The sequence below is a fragment of the Entelurus aequoreus genome, linkage group LG11, assembly GCF_033978785.1.
Source record: "Entelurus aequoreus isolate RoL-2023_Sb linkage group LG11, RoL_Eaeq_v1.1, whole genome shotgun sequence".
In the NCBI taxonomy this organism is placed as follows: domain Eukaryota; kingdom Metazoa; phylum Chordata; class Actinopteri; order Syngnathiformes; family Syngnathidae; genus Entelurus; species Entelurus aequoreus.
Genome location: NC_084741.1, coordinates 51,920,649 through 51,931,721, shown reverse-complemented (window position 1 = coordinate 51,931,721; position 11,073 = coordinate 51,920,649). Strand labels below are relative to the sequence as shown.

The 11,073-nt window shown below is 42.2% G+C and overlaps 1 pseudogene; it reads right to left on the bottom strand.

Moving 5' to 3' along the window:
- Positions 1–532: 532 nt before the first annotated feature.
- LOC133660721 (uncharacterized) lies at positions 533–3,843 on the bottom strand (annotated as a pseudogene).
- Between the last annotated feature and the right edge of the window lie 7,230 nt (positions 3,844–11,073).

The window sequence follows — 11,073 nt, the reverse complement described above, 5'->3', positions numbered from 1 at the left end:
TGTGAGAGCCGGGGGTGACCTGATATTCAGCTGGGAATGACTACAACAGTAAATAAACACAAGACATATATATACTCTATTAGCCACAACACAACCAGGCTTATATTTAATATGCCAAAAATTAATCCCGCATAACAAACACCTAGGTGTTTGTTATGCTAGCTCCTAGCTACTAGCTCGAGCTAGTTATAGCTCGAGCGGGTTATATGGACGGGATCCCGTCCATAAAACCCGCCAATACAATTCAAACACCTGCACAACACACACACTCACTCAGCCCAAAGGACCGTTCACCTAACCCAAGGTTCATAAAGCTTATATATTTAACCAAAGTTACATACTTGACACACACGTACGGGCAAGCGATCAAATGTTTGGAAGCGCGCGAGTGGGACATGATATTCAGCTGGGAATGACTACAACAGTAAATAAACACAAGACATATATAGAACTTGAATACACCTCACGGTGATGCTTGGACACGTCATCGGTGATAAACCCGGGGTCATAGGGTGTTTCGGGTCTTTAATCATCAGACACCCTCGCCCGGGCGACCCAGCCGGGGGTGATCAGACCCCGGCCTGTGTCCAAGTAGCGCACCACGGATCCCCCCTACGGATCCACAGCCACCGGGAGGCCTTTTCTGCGGCCTCTAGGATGTTCTTGGTGGCTTTTCTCGACTGCAGTCCTCTAATGCCAAGGATTCTGAACACACGCTGTAGTGAGTGACCAGCAAAACCTCTGCACCCAATCTCGACTGGTTCACAGCGGGCTCTCCAGCCGTTACTCCGACACTCTACAGTGAGCTCAGCGTATTTGGCCCTCTTTCGCTCATTTGCTTCGTCAATTCGCTCCTCCCAGGGAACAGTCAGCTCCAGTAGCACCACTTGCTTGGATGACTCTGATGTTAACACCATGTCTGGGCGGAGTGACGTGGAAGCGATATTGGCCGGGAACTTGAGTTGCCTTCCCAGGTCAACATGGAGCTGCCAGTCACGAGCGGTGGCCAGGAGCCCTCCTGAGAAGTTGGGCTGGCGGCTTGCCTTCTGTCCTGCTCTGATGAAGGTGATTGACTGCTTCGGGGCGGCCTGGGACTTGCTGTTTTGTATCGCTGCGCAGATAGAATCCGCCAGGGCTTTTAAAACTTGGTCGTGGCGCCAGTGATACCGCCCCTCCCCTAGTGCCTTTGGGCAACAGCTCAGGATGTGCTCCAAGGTGCCCCTCCTCTGGCACAGTTTACACTCCGGAGTGTCTGCTAGGCCCCAGATGTGCAGGTTGGCGGGGCATGGGAGGACATCGTACACAGACTGTATGAGGAATTTTGTGCGCAGAGGTTCAGCTCTCCAGAGCTCTGCCCAGGTGAGTTTTCGAGGTTCTGCATGCTCCCACCTTGTCCACGCCCCTTGTTTGGACATGCTGACCATCCGGCAGCAACGTTCTTCCTCCACCTCTGCACGGATCTCCTCTTGGACCAGTTGGCGCTTCTCCTTGCCACGGGCCCGGTCCCAACGTGGCTTTGGAAAGCTGCCGAGGCCTGCCCTTCCCCTTGCCACAGTACCCAACAAGGTTTTGTGCCTCAGTCGCGCCTCTGCTCTGCTTACGGCTTCTTGTGCCTGCCACTTCCTCCCGGTCTTAACAACGATTCCTGCCGAGGCGACCTTGACATCTGCGGAGTCTCTGTACATCATTACCTCTCTGGAGCGGGTGACTTTGAATTCCTCCAACAGTCCCCTGAGAGGGAGCTGCAGCTTGGTGGAATGGCCATAAAGAGCAATGCTGCTTAAGGACCGAGGGAGCCCCAGCCATCTCCTCAGGAACTGGCTGATGGTCTTCTCTAGTACCTCAACCGTTGTCATTGGTACCTCGTAGATTAACAGGGGCCAGAGTATTCTAGGCAAGACTCCGTGTTGGTACATCCAGGCTTTAAACTTTCCTGGGAGACCAGATTTGTCGATGGCTGTGAGCCATGAGGTCAGGTCGCTCTTTGTCTGCTGCAAGGCCACTGCGTCCTTCAGGGAGCTATCAAAGATCTTGCCCAGGCTCTTAACAGGTCTTTCGGTCACCGTTGGAATCAAGTACCCTCCAACTGTAAAGCGGAAATGGTCGGCCACTTTACCTTTCTTTAGGACCAGAGACCTGGACTTTGCTGGCTTGAAGCTCATCTTTGCCCATGTGATGAGCCGTTCAAGCCCCTGGAGGAGCCACCTGCACCTAGGCACAGATGTGGTCATCACTGTCAAGTCATCCATAAAAGCTGTTATGGGGGGCTGCCGGGTCCCAGATCTTGATTTTGGCCCTCTGCATTCAACCTCCGCAGACTTGACAATCATGTTCATTGCCAAGGAGAAGAGTGACACTGAGATTGTACAACCAGTGATTATGCCTTTCTCCAGGCGGTGCCAGGCAGATGTTACTTGGCTTGAGGAGACTCTTGCTTCGAAGTTGTTGTAGTAGTCCATGATGAGGTTACAGATTTTCCCAGGAACATGGTGTCTTGTCAGTGCTATTTCAACAAGTTTGTGCGGGATAGATCCGTAGGCGTTGGTTAAGTCAAGCCAGAGAGTTGCCAAATCTCCTTTGTTCTCCCTTGCCTCCCGGATCAACTGTGTCACCACTCCTGTATGCTCCAGGCACCCAGGCACTCCAGGTACTCCCCCCTTCTGGACAGAGGTGTCTATGTAGGCGTTCTTCAAGAGGAACTCGGTAAGTCGTTGGGACAGGATCTTAAAGAAAATCTTGCTCTCAACGCTGAGCAGCGAGATTATACGAAACTGCTCGATGTTGCTGGAGTTCTCTTCTTTCGGGATCCAGACGCCCTCCGCGTATCTCCACTGAGCAGAGACTTTCCCTCTCCGCCAAAACACCTTCAAGATCTTCCACAGACGCTTGAGGAGCCGTGGACACTGCTTGTAGACCTTGTAGGGTACACCGCTGGGGCCGGGGACCGAACCAGATCTAGCAGCTTTCACAACTTCCTTAACCTCTGCCAGGGTGGGTTCATCACTGTTGAATTGGGACACTGGATCTGCTGGAGTCACCAGTGCCTCAGAAGGGCCAAGCTCTTGATCTCTTGAAGAGTCACTGAAGGTGGCATTGAGATGATGGTCAATCTCTTCTACAGGGCAAGCGAGGTGACCACTTCGCTTCTGGCCCAAAAGCCTCTTAGTGAAGGTGAAGGGGTTGCCTATGAAGGCGCTTCGCTTCCGTGCCTTTTCCTTTCCCCTCCTTCGGTGCCATTCGGCCCTCCTCAACGTGATGAGCTTCTTTCTTACGATGTTAGTGAGTTCCGACAGAGGAGTTCTCTCCTCTTCCTTGGCTGCCTTAAACTGACGTCTTAAGGATTTGAGTTCTTGCCTCAACTCGCTTATCTTGACTTCGCGCCGATTGAGTTTTGCTGGGTTTCTAGCTGCTCCTTGCTTCTGTTCCACTCCAAAACGCTCACCTCCTATGCTCATTATGAGGGAGCACATGGTTTGAAGTTTCTGGTCAGCGTCACCCTTCGAAATGGATTCCAGGGCTTCATCTACGTCCTCATCCAGCTTGGTCCACTCCTTGCTGTTAGCGACAGGCCACTTTACCCGGCGGTGTTCCGATTTTCTGCTTGGTGGGGGGAAACGTGTTGCTTGGAGGTTCCGGGTACTGTGGGGAGACTCCGGACCTGGCTCCTCCTCCGTCTGACCAGGTTCTGCAGCAGGCACAACAGGAACTGTTGCATCTGCTGCCGTTTCTGAGCGTCGCTTCACTTGTTCCCTCCCAAGGCAGGCCATCTTAGTCTGGTGGATCTTCAGACCTCTCGAGTTCTTGCAGACCTTGCCGCATATGCAGACTGCGCTCGTAATCCGTTGTCCATTTGCTTGGGTCATAACCATTAAATCCGTCCTGTTGGGATGCTCATCCTCCCCCCCTCTCGGGCATCCCTGGGGGTATTTTCCTGTAGGGTTCTTCGTAGCAAGATTTGGGTGCCCCCTCGCGGGTGCTGTAGGTCAGGGGGCTGGCCTTCCCTACCCCGGTTGCCGTCTCTCCGGGCTGTCCACTGTCTCTCCAGTTGTCACCACTCTTTTCGTGGACGTCATCCAGCCTTTCCTGGAGGTCACTGGCTCAGCCAGATGTGATAGAACTTGAATACACCTCACGGTGATGCTTGGACACGTCATCAGTGATAAACCCGGGGTCATAGGGTGTTTCGGGTCTTTAATCATACTCTATTAGCCACAACACAACCAGGCTTATATTTAATATGCCACAAAGAGCTAGCTTGTTATGCTAGCTCCTAGCTCCTAGCTACTAGCTCGAGCTAGTTATAGCAAGCGATCAAATGTTTGGAAGCGCAGCTGTGTACTCACGGTATCGCAACTGTGTATCCAAATCAAAGTCCTCCTGGTAAGAGTCTCTGTTGTCCGAGTTCTTCGATCTTGACTGCATCTTTCGGGAATGTAAACAAAGAAGCGCCGGCTGTGTACGTGTTGCTGCTGACTTCCCTCGCAAAATAGACGCTTCGCACCGACAACTTTCTTCTTTGCTTGCTCAGCTTCTTTTTCCATAATGCAATTAACAAATTGCAACAGATTCACCAACACAGATGTCCAGAATACTGTGGAATAATGAGATGAAAACAGAGCTATTTCGTATGGACTTCAATGGTGGACTTCCGTTTCAACGATTGACGTCACGCGCATACGTCATCATACCGAGACGTTTCAGCCGGATATTTCGCGGGAAATTTAAAATTGCACTTTATAAGTTAACCCGGCCGTATTGGCATGTGTTGCAATGTTAAGATTTCATCATTGATATATAAACTATCAGACTGCGTGGTCGGTAGTAGTGGGTTTCAGTAGGCCTTTAAAGCGCACAAAAAAGGGAAATACCTGTGCTTTCTTGTCTCACATAAGGATTGTAAGACAACAAAACAGGTATTTCTCTTTTCTGTGCATTATAAATGATTGAAAAACAAAAGTAATATTGTAACATTGTAAGTAACGCGGATGTATCTGTTACTTCAACAACGGTCCATTTACATGTCGTGACTTGGAATTTAACCAAGCTATACCGACATTGTTATTGTGGGAGTTAAAGCTGAAGATCTACTTTTCTGGTGTTGTGACAAATGGCCTTGCTCACACTGCTCCTCCGACCATGAGCGAGCAGCCAGACTTGTGATGCATACAACCTGTGCAGTTTACCCCTAACATATGGTACTGTGCATGTTTTGGACTGTTGGAGGTATTCAGAGCATTTCCTGGGCATTCTCGTATTATAAACCTAGAATCTACCTGTCATGTTTAAAGATATCATAAATCTGGCTTTCTCCCAAGATTTAGTTTGATTCTTTTTACAGTGATCAGGAGATTAAATGTAAATGTAGTGGAAAAGAGTTTATCTCCAGCCATATATGACGTTACCGGAATACTCCAACAATTTGTATTCATGACCATGTGGTTTCTAGACAGGATGATGGCTTCAGACTGTTAAACTAATTTATTCAATTCCTAAGCTTAGAACGTGCATATTTTTTATTATACTGTATTATACTGTCCTTTCATGACATGTATAATCCATTGAAAAACTGGGGGTGGATTTACACTAAGCCAAGGGCGTCCGAACCCTGAGCATCCTCAATTTGGCCCACAAGATGACGGCACAAGTTCAATTTCAATAAGCAACCTGGGCTTACGAGGTGGTTTCACATTAATTTTGATTAACCAGGGGTCTGACAGGTGGTAAATTGACACTATTTTACAGACAATTTGAGAAAGTCAGGTCAGTGACCTTGATGTATACTTTCTTCATATCACAATCCAAACACAACCTACTCATTTAATTTTGTGGAAATTATTATTTTTTAAATATCCCATCACTATAAAAATAAATCAAAAAATTAATCCCATTTAAATCTATTGCAAGGCATGATGGGAAAAATGCAAAACACTCTCCACACTGTCCATGTTTGACTTTTAGCTTCTTGATATTTCTGAGTGATTCCAAAGCTTTAAAGAGGCTGTCATGGAAGTAAAGAAGGGAGGAGTTGAACTTTCACATATTCTTTTTATTCAATTATAATAACTATTAATTATACATCCGTTATATTATTATACGAAATTGGAAATGCTCATAACTCAAGGTATGCTTGCAACTTAAAGCATAACAAAAATCAGCTCTTATCGTATATATATATACATACATGTACATATGTGTGTGTATATATACATATATATATATATATTTATATATAAATATATATATACATACATATATACATATACTTATATATATATATATATATATATATATATATATATATATATATAAATATATATATATATATATATATTTATATATATATATATACATACATATACTTATATTTATATATATATATATATATATATATATATATATATATATATATATATATATATATATATATATATATATATATATATATATATATATATACACACACATACTGTATACATATACATATATATATATATACACATATATATATATTTATATATATATATATATATATATATATACACATACTGTATACATATACATATATATATATATATATATATATATATATATATATATATATATACACACATATATGTATATATACATATAAATATATATATAATATACATACACACATTGTATATATATATATACATATGTACATGTATGTATATATATATACAGTATACGATAAGAGCTGATTTTTTTTATGCTTTAAGTTGCAAGCATACCTTGAGTTATGAGCATTTCCAATTTCGGTTGAAGTAATATTTGTCACTTGGTTATGCTATTGAGCGATAATATTGAGAGCTAATATATTGCTAAATGTTGCTGTTTTTGTGAATGCAGAGTAATTTATTCAAAGCAAGAAAGAAATATAAAATTACAGTTTTCATATTTTTAATCACATTCTGTTAAAAATGTTTCTTTTTAGTGGAGTGGTTTTGCAGCATGCAGTAGAGATGTACGAGTCATGTCATGTCTTTCAAAACAGTTTGAAACGGATTCCAGGGGTGTTATTTTCTGTTAACTCCACTTACTCATCACTGCTACTGCTAGCCAAATTTGAAAAAGGAAACGAGGTAACATGTCAGTTGTGTGATTAAATAGTTGAATCTATTTATGCACATGTGCGAGTTTCTGCATTGGTAACTGGATAGAATCGAGTACTCATTTCGATTCAGTGAGTGACTCATAAGAAGTTGTGTCAGCAAGAGAAAATCGAATTTCCCATCACTGACACACAGTTTGTGCCAGATAGATGTCAGATTGGGCTTAAAAAAAAGATGTGTAGATTTACTTACACTTGCACACTTTCCACATTTCAACACGTTGCAAGTGTCAAGAAAACGTCTGAACTCCGTCCAAGAACATTTGCCAAGCTCTGCTAATGATTTCAATGGAAAGAAAAAACAAACAGGTTTTCTCTTGTGCCTGCAAGATAGCCATTTGGGTGCAATTTCAAGCTATTAATACTTCATTTTCATAATTAGAGGGTCATCTTGGGGTGTGTGGATATTTCCTCAACAGCTGCTACAAAGCAGAGTTCAGTCTGGCCTCAAGAGATAATCAATGCACACAATCTGGGGTTCAGAGTTACAGAGTACAGCCAAAGGTAATTTATTTTGTTTTCTTAAAATAAACATTGAAAGCTGACAGTTAAGATGGGGGTATAATGTATCTATACTGTTGTGAAACTGGGTTAATGGCTAGAAAAAGATATTGACTTATGTGACTTTGAAAAAATATTGTTCAAATACATGTTACGTTCTGGCATGTTGGTAGGCAATGTAACCCCAGGATGTAGAGACAACAGCAATGTGCAGGTTGAAGGACTGTTTATTAGGTACCAATAAAAAGTGCACCATTGTGTTCGCAGCGGTGGACTACGGGTGAAAAGACCAACAGCAAAAATAAGGTAAGGAAAAAGCAGATTTCTGGGGTGAAACAAGGCAAAGCAAAAGTTCAAACCAACAGACAATAATGAACCAACATAGTCCATGGGGCGAGACTGGTAAATAAACCCTCCTGATTAGTGATCAGAGGCAGGTGAGTCCCCTGGTTACTAACCAGGAGCAGGTGTGGATAATCAGTGCGCAAGCCATAGGTAAAGTGGCTGAAAATAAGCCGAAGAGGAATAAAAAATAAGAGCACTGGATGGATTGCCTTTGTATACGATAACTCTCCAGGTCTGGCCTGGAGACATGCCGCTGCAGACAACTGAGACACGACTGAGAAATGAAAATTGCTTGTAAAACGTCAGATATATAAAGACAGGGCGCTTAACTTCAATTATGACATCAAACCTATTCCCAGCTCTCAGCATGAACAATCCCCGACCAGTTTTGTGTTAGAAAGTAAATTAGTTTAATAAAGTCCACTGTTACAATAATTTGCTTTGTTTTTAAATTTGTATTAATTTTGCCAATTTGTACAAAAAATGAATAATTGAACACTGTTTCCCATGTATTTGGATTATCCCCCAAATATTTGTACACATATCTGGGTTTTCTGGTCCAGTCTGAAGCAAAAAGTCCAGGACTAAATTTCTAACCCAGTCTCGCTCCTGTCTAAAGATAAAGAGACATTATTAGCCCCTGAGATTTGTATGGCATTACAGTACAGTATAGACTTTATATGTATAGTGATTGTGATACATTAAAAGTAATCCTGATCCAAAATGAGAAATAACTTCAACACAAGATATGTTTGTAAAGTGGTATCGCAGGTTGAACTTAATTGTCTTAGCAATGGACAGCACTCCCTGTTTGAACATTGTATTGTTTCCGAAGAAAATGGGTTAAGGAGTGTGCAATGTTAGCTTTTTTTTCTCACTGGCTACCTCCAGTGTAATTCCTCCAAGAAGGAGAGATTGAGTTTCCAATGCACACATTCATTTAATCATGCAGCATTGCTAACAGATGTCACTATATAGCGCCTGGCCTGTTGCACCTTCATCAGCAATGTGTTGCTGCAATCAATACCCTCATTAGCAAGCAGGGGGGATGTTTCGAGAAATGGCTTTTTTCATGTTCGATTACACTGCAAAGCGTTAAACTGCGATCCAACTTTGGTCCTGGCTTGAGTTTTTAGAAAGTTCTGCAAATATAGAGTTTTCTCACCAGAACAATAATCATGTTCAATATAGAGGAGATTTACTGGAGTGAAAGAATGTCCTGGACAGATATTACATGTATGTTTTATATATAGTGGTACCTCAGTCGTCATATAGTGGCGATTGCTCTAAGACTGCAAGGGAAGCTCAGCTTTCTCTAAAATATCTCCCCAAAAAATAAGTGGTCTGGGCGCCAGGCTTCCGCACGATGATTGGATGATCTGTCTGAGGCTGAATCCCTTTTTGATTTAATTTGAATTTGCATTCATTCAAATGGGACAGTGCGTGTAAATAAACAGACGTATCAGAAACATGAATGTAAACATGCCAGGTGTTAGCCACAGGCTAATTTCCACTGCGGTCCCAGGGACTGGGGTCACAAGAAGTTAAAAACATTTACATCAAATAAAACATATTACAATAACGTGGGTCAAATTCCCACGTACCATAGATCACACACACCGTACCACTGCTCTAGTGTTAGAGTGTTTGATTGGCAGATAAATGAGCGAATCCGCGATGTTGAAATGTAAACCGTTGCCAAAGCATTTTCTCAAGTTTGAGTGAATTTTTCTGATTTTCTACGGATAATTTTACAATAATTTAGGTGACATTTTCTTTGTGCATCTTTATATATTGTATCTGTTATTGGAGACTGTACTCGTGTTATTAAGTAGCTGAAAATGAGCTTTGCCTACATCAGGGGTCAGCAACCCGCGGCTCTAGAGCCGCATGCGGCTCTTTAGCTCCGCCCTAGTGGCTTCCTGGACCTCTTTCAGAGATGTGTGAAAATGGAAAAAGATGAAAAAAAAATATATATTTTTTGTTTTAATATATTTTCTGTAGGACAAACATGACACAAACCTTCCTAATTGTTAGAAATCCCACTGTTTATATTATACATGCTTCACTGATGAGAGTATTTGTCAAGCACCGTTTTGTCCTACTAATTTCAGCGATCCTTGAATTCATCGTAGTTTGTTTACATGTACAACTTTCTCAGACGCTGCCACAGAAAGACATATTTTATGCCACTCCTTCTTTGTCTCATTTTGCCCACCAAACGTTGTATACTATGCGTGAATGCACAAAGGTGAGCTTTGTTGATGTTATTGACTTGTTGGAGTGTTAATCAGGCATATTTGGTCAAGCTAATCGATGCTAACATGCTATTTAGGCTAGCTGTGTGTACATATTGCATCAGTATGCCTCGTTTGTAGGTATATTTGAGCTCATTTAATTTCCTTTACTTATGCACTTATAGTTGTGTGCCATGTTGTTCCAGACCACAGCAAACAGCTTGCACAGATTGCAATAAATCTATTAGAAGAAGACAACCTGCCGTTTCCTTAAAGTTGGACACACACATCTATACTTTTGGCCATTATAAGCCAGTAATTTCCAGGAGTTATATCATCCTGTAAGAAGCCTCCATTTTACTAATGATTTCCAATATTGTAAAAATGTGTAGAATAAAAATTTAAATACAACATTTCTGTCAACGAAGATTTGCGTCAGCCTTTGATAGTGGTCTAATATTATTAATATAGACATTTACGTCATGTGTTGCCTTCATTATAAAACTTGAATAAGGCTTTTAATTTTTTGCGGCTCCAGACAGTTTTATTTTTTGTATTTTTGTTCCCATATGGCTCTTTCAACATTTTGGGTTGCCGACCCCTGGCCTAAATGAAAGAGCAATAGACCCTCTTTTTGTAAGATTCAGTTTTCGCCAATAATTTTTTATAAAAGTTTGCCACGGTTTTCACCATAAACTTAGTACGTTTTTGCCACGCATCAATTGTCCGAACAAACTATTTTACACGTTACCAGACCAGCAAGATTTCACAGGACTTGAGTTTCAAACCAGCCATTAAGCTCGAATAAGAAGAAGAATGCTTGACATCAAACTGTGGCAGGCGAAGGGAAAAAAGCAA